Raw genomic sequence first — 13,675 nt, 5'->3', positions numbered from 1 at the left:
TGGTAGTTCTTTTAGTGCTTTTTCAAATTCATCTTTCAGAATTGTGTCCCCTAGTTCTTCTTTCTCTACTTCTTCGCTTAATTCTATCATATTATCTGTTAGAGGGTCTCCTTGATATAGCTCTTCAATGTATTCTTGCCATCTCTTCAGCGTGTCATATCCAAATAGTACCTTGCCCTCTTTGTTCTTTATAGTTCCTGAAGATTTTACTTTCCGTTTAGCGAAGTTTTGTTTTATTGTTCTGTAGGCCAAGTCAGTTTTTCCTTTAACCATGTTTTCCTCCACCTCTTTACAAATGCTGTTGAGGTAATTTTCTTTTGCTTTCCTAGATTCTCTGTTTATTTGGTTTCTAAGCTTTCTATATTTGTTTTCGCTTTGCTCGTCGGAGGCATTTTTGTATAGTCTTCTTTCTTCCATTAGACAAATTATTTCAGGTGTTATCCACTCTTTCCTGTTTACAGGTTTGGCTTTCCCAATAAATTCTTCTGCTGCTTTATGTATGCCTTCTTTGATTTGTTTCCACTCCTCGTTAGTACTCCCGGGAATAATGTTTGATGCCATCTCATCAGTTTTCCGTGCATAAGGGATCACTAGTTCTTCAGACTTTAGGTTATCTCTGTTCCATACTTTGTTCGTTTTTCTCTCTAATCGCTTGAGTTTGAGTAAGCATTTCATCATTACAAGGTTGTGATCACTATTAATATCCGCAGACGGGTAGCTTCTGCAATCCTTGATTTGGTTTTTAAAACGCGATTTTACTAATATATAGTCGATTTGGTGTCTTCTAGTATCTCCTGGGGCTTTCCACGTGTACCTTCTTCTTTTATGGTGGTTGAAAAGGGAGTTCGCTATGACCAACTTGTTTTTGGCACAAAATTCAATTAGCCGGCTTCCTCTTTCGTTCCTATCTCCTAGACCATATTTCCCTACAATTCCGTCAGCTTTCTCTTCTCCAACACTAGCATTCCAATCTCCCATTATAATTAAGTTCTCTTCACCTTTAACATAATTTATAACTTTGTTGATGTCTTCATACACTGTTTCTATTACATCGTCTTCTTCTGCCGATGTCGGCATATAGACTTGTACTATTACCGTGTTCTTTGGTTTGGTTCCAATTTTGACTAGTATTATCCTAGAGTTAAATTGCACATATCCTGTGACTAGATTCCCGAGTTTTCCTTTTAGAATTATTCCAACTCCACCGATTCCAGTTGTTCCTTGGTTAGTACCTGTATGAATGATACGATAATTTCCTGATCTGAAGTCTCCTGGTTCAGGCCATCGCATCTCAGATATTCCTATTATGTCTGTTCCCATTCTGTCCATCTCTAGTTTGAGGTTCTCTAATTTCCCGCATTGGAGGAGTGTTCTTACATTCCATGTTGCTATTTTTAGTGTATTCTTCAACTTTGCCTGACCTTCCATTGTCCCCACCCGGAGATCCGATTGGGGGACTATTACTCCGGATTTATGTTTAACAGAAGATTCTGGCATGGTGCGCTACTGATTCTTGGGATATCTTGAGTGATCTTTAATGGAGTGGTTTCCCGTTGCCTTCTCCATCCTATGCCGTTGACTGCGAAGTTCTTCCGCCTTTAGGAGCAATTTCTCACTCCAAGGACAAGAGAGTGCCCTGCCTCTATCCGCTCATCCGCTCTCTTTGAGACCGTTGGCACTTGATAGGGGGGGTTTCCTTATCCCGGGAAACATTCGGTCGTCAGAGCCTCGTTAGCAATAACAGGGTGTACCGTGCAGCAATCCTTAGCTGCAACTCGGGTAGGTGAGGTTGACATTTGTACAGGAGAGGCTGTTAGAGTCGCTTCACTGTACCTTACGCCCCAGCTCATTTAAGACGCTATAATTCTCCTGTCTCATTTGTGCGCGTCTGACGTTTATAATCAATTCATTAGTGAAGTGTGCCACAATTTTTTTTTCGTGAAGTCGTAGGTGCTACAAAAATAGAAAGCTACCCTAGACGTTTACTTTTCTTATTTTTGCAAGCCGTCATTACAACTTATATAACACTGTGTGAATCTGAATAACTTTTTACCACTTGCAACTTTCAAATTTGTGCACCAGTGAGAAGAACAACTGCCCCGCTTACGACAGATCCCTCATTTGCTTCGCCTCTTTCTGCGCAGCTGTTACGTGAACTCTGATGAAACAGCCTTTCGCTAATTTGTACAACATATCAGGCTCTTCAGTTCGTTGAATATACCGCAGTCCACAGTTATGAAATGTGTCACCTGGTCCAGATAACGCCTCTCTTCGTGATACCTGCCTTCAGCCGCTTCTTGCAATCCTAAAGATGTGCTAAATATTCTGCTCGCCACGCTTCTTATTCCTTAAAAACTTGCTAAAATGCTTCTAAACTTCTGTTATTTTTTCTGAGATCTGGCAGGTAGTTAAAATGACTTTTGTATCTGCAATATTTCATCTCAGGTGATAAACTTTTCAGAGTTCAAGCATTAGCGATTTTCCTCATGACAGTACCTAGCTTCTCCCCGCTCTTACTTGAATTCTTCTTCTTACAGTTTATTTCAAGAAAGGATTAACCTTCAACTACTCATCTTGCTAATGTGTTTACTATGCTCACTGTGTTCGTAGATTTTATTCCCTAATCTAGAGATGTTCAGTTTCCTTGTAGTATATTCACTTTCTGTGTATTTTACAGGTGATGACTTTATTCCTTTTTCTGCGTGGCTAAAAAAATTATAAATATTCCATTGTGTTCAACAAAAGGCATCTTTCTGTTATACTCATCTACAGTAAATACTAATCACCAGAACTTCAGTACATATTCTAATATCTTTTTCCCTCGGATTAATTTATCGTATACCTCTGTTCAAGTAGGTTTACAATACTTTGCAGGTGTGCCTACGAGACACATTGCCATACTCATTACTTATCTCTCTTTTTTTTTCAGTCGATGAAAATAAGTAAATTTGGGAGTAGAACATAACAGTTTCGTTCTTATTCGAATGTTTTAATATACTTGAACTTCTTTCGCTACATCTCTCTTTTAGTTCATCATCAGTTACTCTGATTTTTATCTTCCAGCTTTCTTACTTATTTTCGTTTCGCTTTTTTCCCTGGGTGTTTTATCAATATTCGTTCTTCGTGAAAGTTTGTTCTATCGAAAAGTATGAATATCTCATTTCATTGATTGGTAGCACATACGTTCTTACAGCAAATAAAGATCGACAAAATAAATTTGGTCTCTGAAATTTAATCAATTATCCACATGTATAACTTCATTTTACTACTAAATCTTCACATTTAGCTGTTATTACGATAATTTTAAACATCAGTCGGAAAGTAGTGCTGAAATATCTTACAAGTTTATTTGCTTTAAACTTACCAAATAATAATAATAATAAATGTCGTGTGACTAGGGCCACCTGTCGGGTAGACCATTCGCCGGGTGCAAGTCTTTCAATTTGACGCAACTTCGGCGACTTGCGCGTCGATGGGGATGAAATGATGATGATTAGGACAACACAACACCCAGTCCCTGAGCGAATAAAATCTCCGACCCAGCGGGGAATCGAACCCAGGCCCTTACGATTGAGATTCTGTCACGCTGACCACTTTTTTTCCCCGTTGTGTTTGGTCGTTGCGGATGTCACGTGACATCTGTTCAAGTTTGTTTGTTGATCCTTCCATTCAGTTTTTGTATTACGCGGGTCAACCAGCTCTCTGAACGAACAATAAGCTTAGAATTCGCGACGATTACCACTGGATCACGGGCCCACCCGTCACCCAGCTACCGGGGGCGGACAACTTACCAACTGATTTTAACGTATAAGCTGTACTGAATAATCAATGATATTTGTGCAGTATAATACCGAGCATTCACTAAAGGTCCAAGCCTAGAGTAACCCTTTTACCCGTGGCTGTTCATTTTTCACAATGATTTTTCCCTTTTTCATTCTACCAACAGCAAAATTTCAGTGGTCAAAAAGTTGAGATGTGCTTCAAACGCCATAAATGAGACTATATTGTATGTTTAAGCTAGGTATAGTGATCTGCAATCTCTTTTATACAAATAGGAAACACAGCGGAATGAAAAAATGCAGAAGATAGTTTTGTATTGTTTTGAAAAGATGCATGAGAGGCAACGGCGTAAAGGTTGTGTTTGGTCCATGCGACATTGGCGTTCAGACTGACGTTAAGTCGTTAATGATACGTGTCGGACTTTGAGGAAGTCGCTTGTCCAAACACGAAGTCAAATGAGCGTTGTGTAGCAGACGTAGGAGGGAACATGATAGCTCCCACTTCTACGAGGAAACCATTTGTACGTCAAAGAGATTTCATGTGGCACATGAACGTACTCAACACTGTTATGCAAAAGATGCCTCTCGTAGGATGATACACATCATTAATTTCCCAGCTGTAGAGACTGGTGAATGGATGAACGGTGGATAGCTGTTCGAGACGCCGCCTCTGGCAGTGGTGGCTAGTGGGCGTTTCTTGCCGCAGACTCTGTCGTGATTTATTGGGTTAATTTGCACGACTGATGCAAGGCGAGTTTGCGTAAAGGCCTTAGAATTGCAAACACCACTCCCCACGTCGGCGCGGCTCACTTGTTTTTGCAGACGCGGCATTAGAGCAGTGAATAATCGCAGGGTCGCGATTTCGCCGTTTTCTTCTTTTTAATTTGTCGCACGTCTCCTGTTTTTTTTTTTAAATGCGGGTCTCTCCGTCGTTTACATTGGCTGCAAGCCACGGACTACTTACAGGCTATTTCATTTAGTTTTTCCGCCTGACTGCGGTTGAAAAGCAGAGCACGTCTCTCAGGGCCAAGAAAGTTTTTCTGTTTCCGTTGTCCAATGAGATTAGCACCCCATACGTACGTGACTTGCAGTACTGACGGTCAAAGGAGGATGAAGAAAGCTAGATTAGGGTTTCACGTCCCGTCGACGACGACGTCATTATGGCGGTGGTGAAGCTCGGAATTTGGGGTAGGACGGAGAAGGGAACTGGATGTGTCATTTCGAAAGAAGCCATCAAGGCATCTGATTTAGAGAAACCACGGAAAGCATACATCTGCACCGCCAGGCAGTATTTCAACCAGCGTCCAGTATCTTAACCACTGCGCCACCTCGCTCCTCAGACAAAGGACAACTGAAACTTTAATTTATGACTTTTTAATAAATTTTTAAATAATGAACACTGAAAACTTTTCATCACCAATACTGCAGTGCATTGTTTCGTGTCAGTAACTTCGAAAATAAAATTTTATTCCAACGTTTCTCAGCTAGATTTTCTCCGCGTCTGAACATTTGTACTGCGGCCGTCATGTTTCCATTGTTGTGTAATTGACCGCATACCTTCCAAATGAACTTAATTACGAGAAACAAAATTCAAAAATAGTAATAATAAAAATATTAATAATAATAATAACAATATTTGGGGTGAAACACTCATTTTAATCAGAAACAGAAACGTTGAAGAAATCAAAAAGACAGAACGATAAGTAGGCAGGGAAATTTTTGTCCACATTACACTTAAGAAGGGACTCACAGACAAGTGGCAAGTACTGAAATTCAGAAGTATACCAGCAGTGATTCGGATATGAAAAAACAACGCACAGTGCTGAACTGTTAGGAGCATATTGAAGGAATGGAAAAATCAGATAAAACAAGACAGGTTGAGGAAATCTATTACAGCCGAAGTAAATCTAAAGTTAAAACAACAAGGTGCATCGATGCAGTTAAAGAAAACCTGAAAGAAGGAGGAGTAACGAAACTTTATATATATTTGAGTCATGCAGTCTGCTTCCTCGGCTATTTGCTGGATGTATTCTCAGCTCTCTTTTCCCCTACAGTTTTTACCCGCTACAGTTCCCTCTAGTGACATGGGTAGGTCAGATGTCCTATCATTCTGTCCCTTCTCCATATCAGTATTTTACATAAATACCTTTCCTCACTCGCTACCTTATTATTCCACCTAATTTTCAACGTTCTTCTGTAACACCACATCTCAAATGATTCGATTCTCTTCTGTTACAATTTTCCCACAGTTCATGTTTCATTATCCCACAATGCTATTCTCAAAATGTACACTATTAAATGTCTTCCTCAAATTAAGGCCTATCTTTGACTCCAGTAGACTTCTCTTGGCCAGAAATGCCCTTTTGGGCAGTGCTAGTCTGCTTTTTATGTCCTCCTTGCTCCGTCGGTGATGATTATTTTGCTGCCACGGCAGCAGAATTCCTTAACTTCGTCTAGTTCGTGATTAGCAATTCCTATAATAAATTTCTTTCTGTTTTCCTTTCCTCTACTTCTCATTATAATCGTATTTCTTCCATTTACTTTCAGTCGATGTTCTGACTGGTTTCATCCAGCTCGTCACGAATCCCTGTTTTGCGCCAGCCTCTTCATTTCAGAGTAGCACTTGCACCCTATATCCTCAGTTATCTCGTGGATGTATTCCAGTATCTCTCTTCCCCTACAGGTTCTAGCTAATACAGTTCCTTTTAGTACCACGAAGGTTATCCCCTGATGCCTTAACACGTTTCTTGTCATCCTGTGCCTTCCTCTTATCAGTGCTTTCCATATGTCCCCTTCTGCCAATTCTGCGGAGAACTTCCTTATCTTTATATACCAAGGAAAAAAATGTCAGCCCTAAATTTGACAACTAAACAGCAAGCCTAGCAGAAAAACCCAAGACCAGAACAGCTTGGTCTGACTAGTGAAAAAAGGACCCATTTTGAGGGAATGAATTTAGTATGGGCACAAAGAAAATCCAAAACAAAATCATAAAAATGCCCTTCTTGTGCATGGCTTGGTTCATTAGGGCCCAAACGTGAATAATAATAAGCATTATCACACCAGAATAGTCTCTGATACGATGAAAGACTTCAATTTTAACGATTTTTGCATTACAGTTCCATCGTGTTGATAGCAGTTCCTTAGTGCAATTACAAATGGGTAGCAAATTCTCTCTCTCTCTCTCCCTCTCTCTATCACAGACAGGCACACAAATGTTTGTATGAGTAAACCCTTTACCGCTTGTTTTCGTAATAATAATTTATTACGCATATCGGTTTTGGGCCTATACATTATCATCAACGGTGTTCTTAGTGTGTTATTCAAATAAGTCATGAAGGATGAATAATTCACATGATATGTTGTGCTCTTTTCACGGAATTAAGCAGTTTAACTGCAGTATCACGACACCTGTCTGTAAATGATACTGTTAAGTTGAAAAGAAATAATAAAATCCATAATTACGATTCAAGTAGGAAAAACATATTACACACTGAATTGTATTATTTAACTAAATGTTGTTTTCTGTAGTGTGACCTCTCTCTCTCTCTCTCTCTCTCTCTCTCTCTCTCTCTCTCTGACACACACACACATATATATATATATATATATAGTTCCCCTAAATCTTGCTATTGTTTTGGTATGTCGACCTCGGCATCAGATGTATTTTCAACTATAGTATTTGATATATGTGTTACTTAATTACATGTTTTGACGCGTTACTTGTATGGCTGCGTGCGGACCATTAACAAATATATATATATATATATATATATATATATATATATATATATTGTCTCTTATTCTCTCATTCTCTCTCTCTCTCTCTCTCGCTCTCTCTCTCTCTCTCACACACACACACACACAAAATGATTCAAATGGCTCTGAGCACTACGGGACTTAACTTCTAAGGTCATCAGTCCCCTAGAACTTAGAACTAATTAAACCTAACTAATCTAAGGACATCACACACATCCATGCCCGAGGCAGGATTCGAACCTGCGACCGTAGCGGTCGCGCGGTTCCAGACTGTAGCGCCTAGAAACGCTCGGCCACCCCGGCCGGCCACACACACACACACACACACACACACACACACACACACACACACACACACATTGTCTCTTATTCTGTCATTCTCTCTGTCTGTCTCTCACTCTCTCTCTCTCTCTCTCTCTCTCTCTCTACCTCCCTCATACACATCTGTGATGTGAATCTGTTAATGGGACGCACGCAGCCATACAAGTAACGCGTCAAAACATGTAATTAAGTAACACATATATTAAATACTATAGTTGAAAATACGTCTGATGCCGAGGTCGACATACCAAAACAATAGCAATATTTAGGGGCACTATTGAATAGAATGTAAAGAAAACCAGAATGGTAATCAAATAAACAGACGAACTGATAAAGATACAGTGGTACACGTGGAAGGACGCTTATTATTTTGGTAGAAGACGGGCAGATGAAGGACATAATGAAATGATCCTTAGGCGTAGAAAGCATTCTTAAACAAACTTTATCCTTCTGAATGAAACAACATAAATTAGCTTCCGTTGATAAACTAGTACAAACAATGAAAATGCAATCTTTTCTATACTAACATACACTCCTGGAAATGGAAAAAAGAACACATTGACACCGGTGTGTCAGACCCACCATACTTGCTCCGGACACTGCGAGAGGGCTGTACAAGCAATGATCACACGCACGGCACAGCGGACACACCAGGAACCGCGGTGTTGGCCGTCGAATGGCGCTAGCTGCGCAGCATTTGTGCACCGCCGCCGTCAGTGTCAGCCAGTTTGCCGTGGCATACGGAGCTCCATCGCAGTCTTTAACACTGGTAGCATGCCGCGACAGCGTGGACGTGAACCGTATGTGCAGTTGACGGACTTTGAGCGAGGGCGTATAGTGGGCATGCGGGAGGCCGGGTGGACGTACCGCCGAATTGCTCAACACGTGGGGCGTGAGGTCTCCACAGTACATCGATGTTGTCGCCAGTGGTCGGCGGAAGGTGCACGTGCCCGTCGACCTGGGACCGGACCGCAGCGACGCACGGATGCACGCCAAGACCGTAGGATCCTACGCAGTGCCGTAGGGGACCGCACCGCCACTTCCCAGCAAATTAGGGACACTGTTGCTCCTGGGGTATCGGGAGGACCATTCGCAACCGTCTCCATGAAGCTGGGCTACGGTCCCGCACACCGTTAGGCCGTCTTCCGCTCACGCCCCAACATCGTGCAGCCCTCCTCCAGTGGTGTCGCGACAGGCGTGAATGGAGGGACGAATGGAGACGTGTCGTCTTCAGCGATGAGAGTCGCTTCTGCCTTGGTGCCAATGATGGTCGTATGCGTGTTTGGCGCCGTGCAGGTGAGCGCCACAATCAGGACTGCATACGACCGAGGCACACAGGGCCAACACCCGGCATCATGGTGTGGGGAGCGATCTCCTACACTGGCCGTACACCACTGGTGATCGTCGAGGGGACACTGAATAGTGCACGGTACATCCAAACCGTCATCGAACCCATCGTTCTACCATTCCTAGACCGGCAAGGGAACTTGCTGTTCCAACAGGACAATGCACGTCCGCATGTATCCCGTGCCACCCAACGTGCTCTAGAAGGTGTAAGTCAATTACCCTGGCCAGCAAGATCTCCGGATCTGTCCCCCATTGAGCATGTTTGGGACTGGATGAAGCGTCGTCTCACGCGGTCTGCACATCCAGCACGAACGCTGGTCCAACTGAGGCGCCAGGTGGAAATGGCATGGCAAGCCGTTCCACAGGACTACATCCAGCATCTCTACGATCGTCTCCATGGGAGAATAGCAGCCTGCATTGCTGCGAAAGGTGGATATACACTGTACTAGTGCCGACATTGTGCATGCTCTGTTGCCTGTGTCTATGTGCCTGTGGTTCTGTCAGTGTGATCATGTGATGTATCTGACCCCAGGAATGTGTCAATAAAGTTTCCCCTTCCTGGGACAATGAATTCACGGTGTTCTTATTTCAATTTCCAGGAGTGTATTAATGGCATGAGACACATGAAATTTCGGTATATAACTTCATTGGCACACACAGAAAGTAACCCTCATCACTCTTCACATTACTGTAACGCACGTATAAACTGCAACACACCTGATGATGGCACCATGTTGCCGAAACGCATCGCGCTCATAAATGTTAGTAAATAAGTGACTAAAGCAGTAAAACTTATTTCGAACGTTTGTAATACAGTCCCTGACTTCAACCAGGTCCATACAACATGGAGAGTTGATGCTTGCGTCAATTTTAAACTTATTCCACACTATGACCGTTAGGTCGAAGTTAGACCCAGATATTAAGACAAAGACTATTAATAGCTTGGAGTAGTTATGTTATCAGCCTCTGTAGCTGACCGGTCAGCATAGATGACTGCCATGCAGAGGATCTGGGTTCAGATCCTGGTGCTGCCGCCGGCCGGAGTGGCCGTGTGGTTCTAGGCGCTACAGTCTGGAACCGAGCGACCGCTACGGTCGCAGGTTCGAATCCTGCCTCGGGCTTGGATGTTTGTGATGTCCTTAGGTTAGTCAGGTTTAATTAGTTCTAAGTTCTAGGCGACTGATGACCTCAGAAGTTAAATCGCATAGTGCTGAGAGCACCGGTGCTGCCTCCATGGGAGGTTCTGGAACGGAGTACCGTCAGCCTCTTGATGCCAACTCAGGAGGTACTTGAATAAGTAGCGGCACCATGTCTGCAAAGCAACACACCTACCGTGAGAGCGGTGCGCTAACCGCCGCCCCTCCATCCCGCATCCAAATGACGCCAGTTACTAAGGATGACACGGAGGATGGTCGGTTCCCCAACTGTGGGCCGAGCGATGGTACTTTGCTTTGTAATCGATATTTTTCACAAAACTGTAAACATCCAAATCCGTCAATTTCTAAGCTGCCAACGTTTTAACGCATAAAAGTGTCGATATTTACCAGAATGTCACATCTGAGTAGCAGTCGTTTGGCCACTCAGATCGCATGACGTGAATCCTATCGTACATTCAGGGGACGTAATCGTCCTTGCACAAAGTCCTGCACTGCCAACACTTTCGCAGTTATGGACGCAGCACCGCTCAGTATATCTGCAGGCGATTTCCATCGACTTGTTGAGTCCATTCCACGTCGAGCTGTTGCACTCTGCTTCCTCGGCATTTTCCAGAATTTGTTTTCTGTTCCTAATCCACATACGCAGTACATACTTCGCCAGAACTCAGTTTGTATTAGTTTAAACTTTGTCCTTAATTCCTCTGCGTCTATCACAATGGAATTAAGTTATGTCTCTTCATTGTCTGAATCCTATATTAACAACTGTTTATCCGCTCTTTCTAGCAAAACTACTTTCCTAGACTTATTGATGGCTTTAATAACTTTAGTGACTATCGTCGATGTGATGACGTCGTGATCACTTGTCTCTTCACAGACGCTGTCGATAAGGTCAAACCTATTTGTAGCGAAGAGGTCTAAAATATTTTCACTCCGTGTGGTCTGTAGAACTAGCTGCTCAAGACAGTTTTCGGAGAACACTTTTGAAAAATACTTTGCAAGACAGTCTGTCCATGCCATCTGCAATGAATCCACGGACGTGCCCGTCTATACTCGGTATCGGTAGGATAAAGTCGCCTCCAACTAACAGTAAATGTTCTGGGTATTTCCGCCTACTGAGAGTAGACTTCCTTTGAATGATACTGAAACTGTCGAGGAGAAATTGGGTGGCCTGTTACTCGCTTCCAAATAACTTAGACTCAGTTTCGACCTCGATTGACAAAATATTTTTGTCTACTGCAATGAACACCCCACCTCCTATGGCATATAATCTACCTTTCTGATGTATATTCCATGCTTCGCTATGTATTTCAGAGCCTTCGATTTCGGGTTTCAGCCAGCTCAAGGTTTCCCCACTCAGGTGACCCAGGACACTGTCATTATTTTACAGACAGTAGACAATACGCGTAGTGTCCGGCCCACGGAGAGGGCGCCCGCGAGGACAGCAGAAGAAGTCGGCACAGTGGCGGCGACTTCGCTGGGCCCGCCGACCGCTTGCCCTGTCCTGCCGCACTGCAATTAGCGTGGGCCCTGACCTGCTTTCACCGGCGCCTGCCGCCTGGCGAGTAGGCAGCCCTGTAAACCCGCGGGGCCCACGCCCTCCCAGCGCGCGGACGCGATACCGGAGCGGCGCGGCGCAGATGGCGAGCCAGACACGTGGCCTACTGGGTTCCCTTCCTAAAGCCGTCTTCACATGGGACGTGTTTCACATTGCGAAGCACGCCAGACGTCGTATCCGTCGAGGCTGTTGCATGCTCTGAAGCGACCTGCTGCATCTCACGGAACGTGCTCCTCATCGCAATTTACGATGGCAGTACCCTCAAATGGCAATTAGGTGCATCATTCACACGGTTTGCCTGCGCAAATGGACGCACGTAAAATACCGGGTGATCAAAAAGTGAGTATAAATTTGAAAACTTAATAAACCACGGAATAATGTAGATACAGAGGTAAAAATATGCTTGGAATGACATGGGGTTTTATTAGAACCAAAATAAAACAAAGTTCATAAAATGTCCGACAGATGGCGCTGGACAGCAAAACGTCAGTGACTGCGCATGACAATCGTGTAAAAAAGGAGCTGTAATGAGAGAGAGAATCAGATGCGCCAGCAGTCGCAGCATGTTGACGTTACCTGAAAAGGCGCTTTTAGTGAACCTGTATTATTAGAATGGGGAATGTGCTAGTTCAGCGTTACGATCCTATCGCCATAGGAAGGGGATTCAAACGGGTAAATATCCGTTGACAAATGCAGCTGTGGCGAGAATGATATCGAAGTCCGAAGCCACGGGTTGTTTAGACGATAGACCCCGTAGTGGCCGACCGACCACAAGGCGTAATGTTGCTGAGACAGTTCAGGAAGAAATGGAGACTTTAGCGGGTTCGTCTATACACGGGGAATTCAGTGCTCGTGCAGTCGCACGTCTCACCGGCATTCCATACACTACTGTTTGGTTGGTGCTTAGGCGTACCCTCCGATGCTATCCGTAAAAAATCCATCGGCATCATGAACTGTTACCTGGCGATTTAGTGAAGCGGAGGGCATTTGCGGTGTGGGCGTTTCAAAAGATGGCGGAAGATGACGATTGGTTGAGTAACGTGTTGTGGACCGACGAAGCTCATTTCATGCTCCGAGGGTCTGTCAACGCCCACAACTGCAGAATTTGGGCTACCGAAAATCCTAGAACTGTCGTGGAATCTCCATTGCACGACGAGAAAGTCACGGTATGGGTTGGATTTACCACATCTACCGTTATCGGGCCTTTTTTCTTCGAGGAAATGCGTGATTCTGGTTTTGTAACTGCTACCGTGACGGGTAAGAGGTACGCCTATATGTTACAGAATCGCATCATCCCCAGCCTGGCTGGAACGTACGATGTTTATGCAGGATGGCTCTCCATCCCATATTGCTAGACACGTGAAAGATGTCTTGCGCGCGTCGTTTGGTGATGATCGTGTGCTCAGCAGCCACGTTCATCATGCTTGGCCTCCCAGGTCCCCAGACCTCAGTCCGTGCGATATTGGCTTTGGGGTTACCTCAAGTCGCAAGTGTATCGTGATCGACCGACATCTCTAGGGATGCTGAAAGACAACATCCGACGCCAATGCCTCACCATAACTCCGGACATGCTTTACAGTGCTATTCACAACATTATTCCTCGATTACAGATATTGTTGAGGAATGATGGTGGACATATTGAGCATTTCCTGTAAAGAACATCATCTTTGCTTTGCCTTACTTTGTTATGCTAATTATTGCTATTCTGATCAGATGAAGCGCCATCTGTCGGACATTTTTTGAACTTTTGTATTTTTTTG

The sequence above is a fragment of the Schistocerca nitens genome, chromosome 1 (assembly GCF_023898315.1).
Source record: "Schistocerca nitens isolate TAMUIC-IGC-003100 chromosome 1, iqSchNite1.1, whole genome shotgun sequence".
Lineage (NCBI taxonomy): Eukaryota > Metazoa > Arthropoda > Insecta > Orthoptera > Acrididae > Schistocerca > Schistocerca nitens.
Note: the sequence above shows the minus strand (reverse complement) of the source record.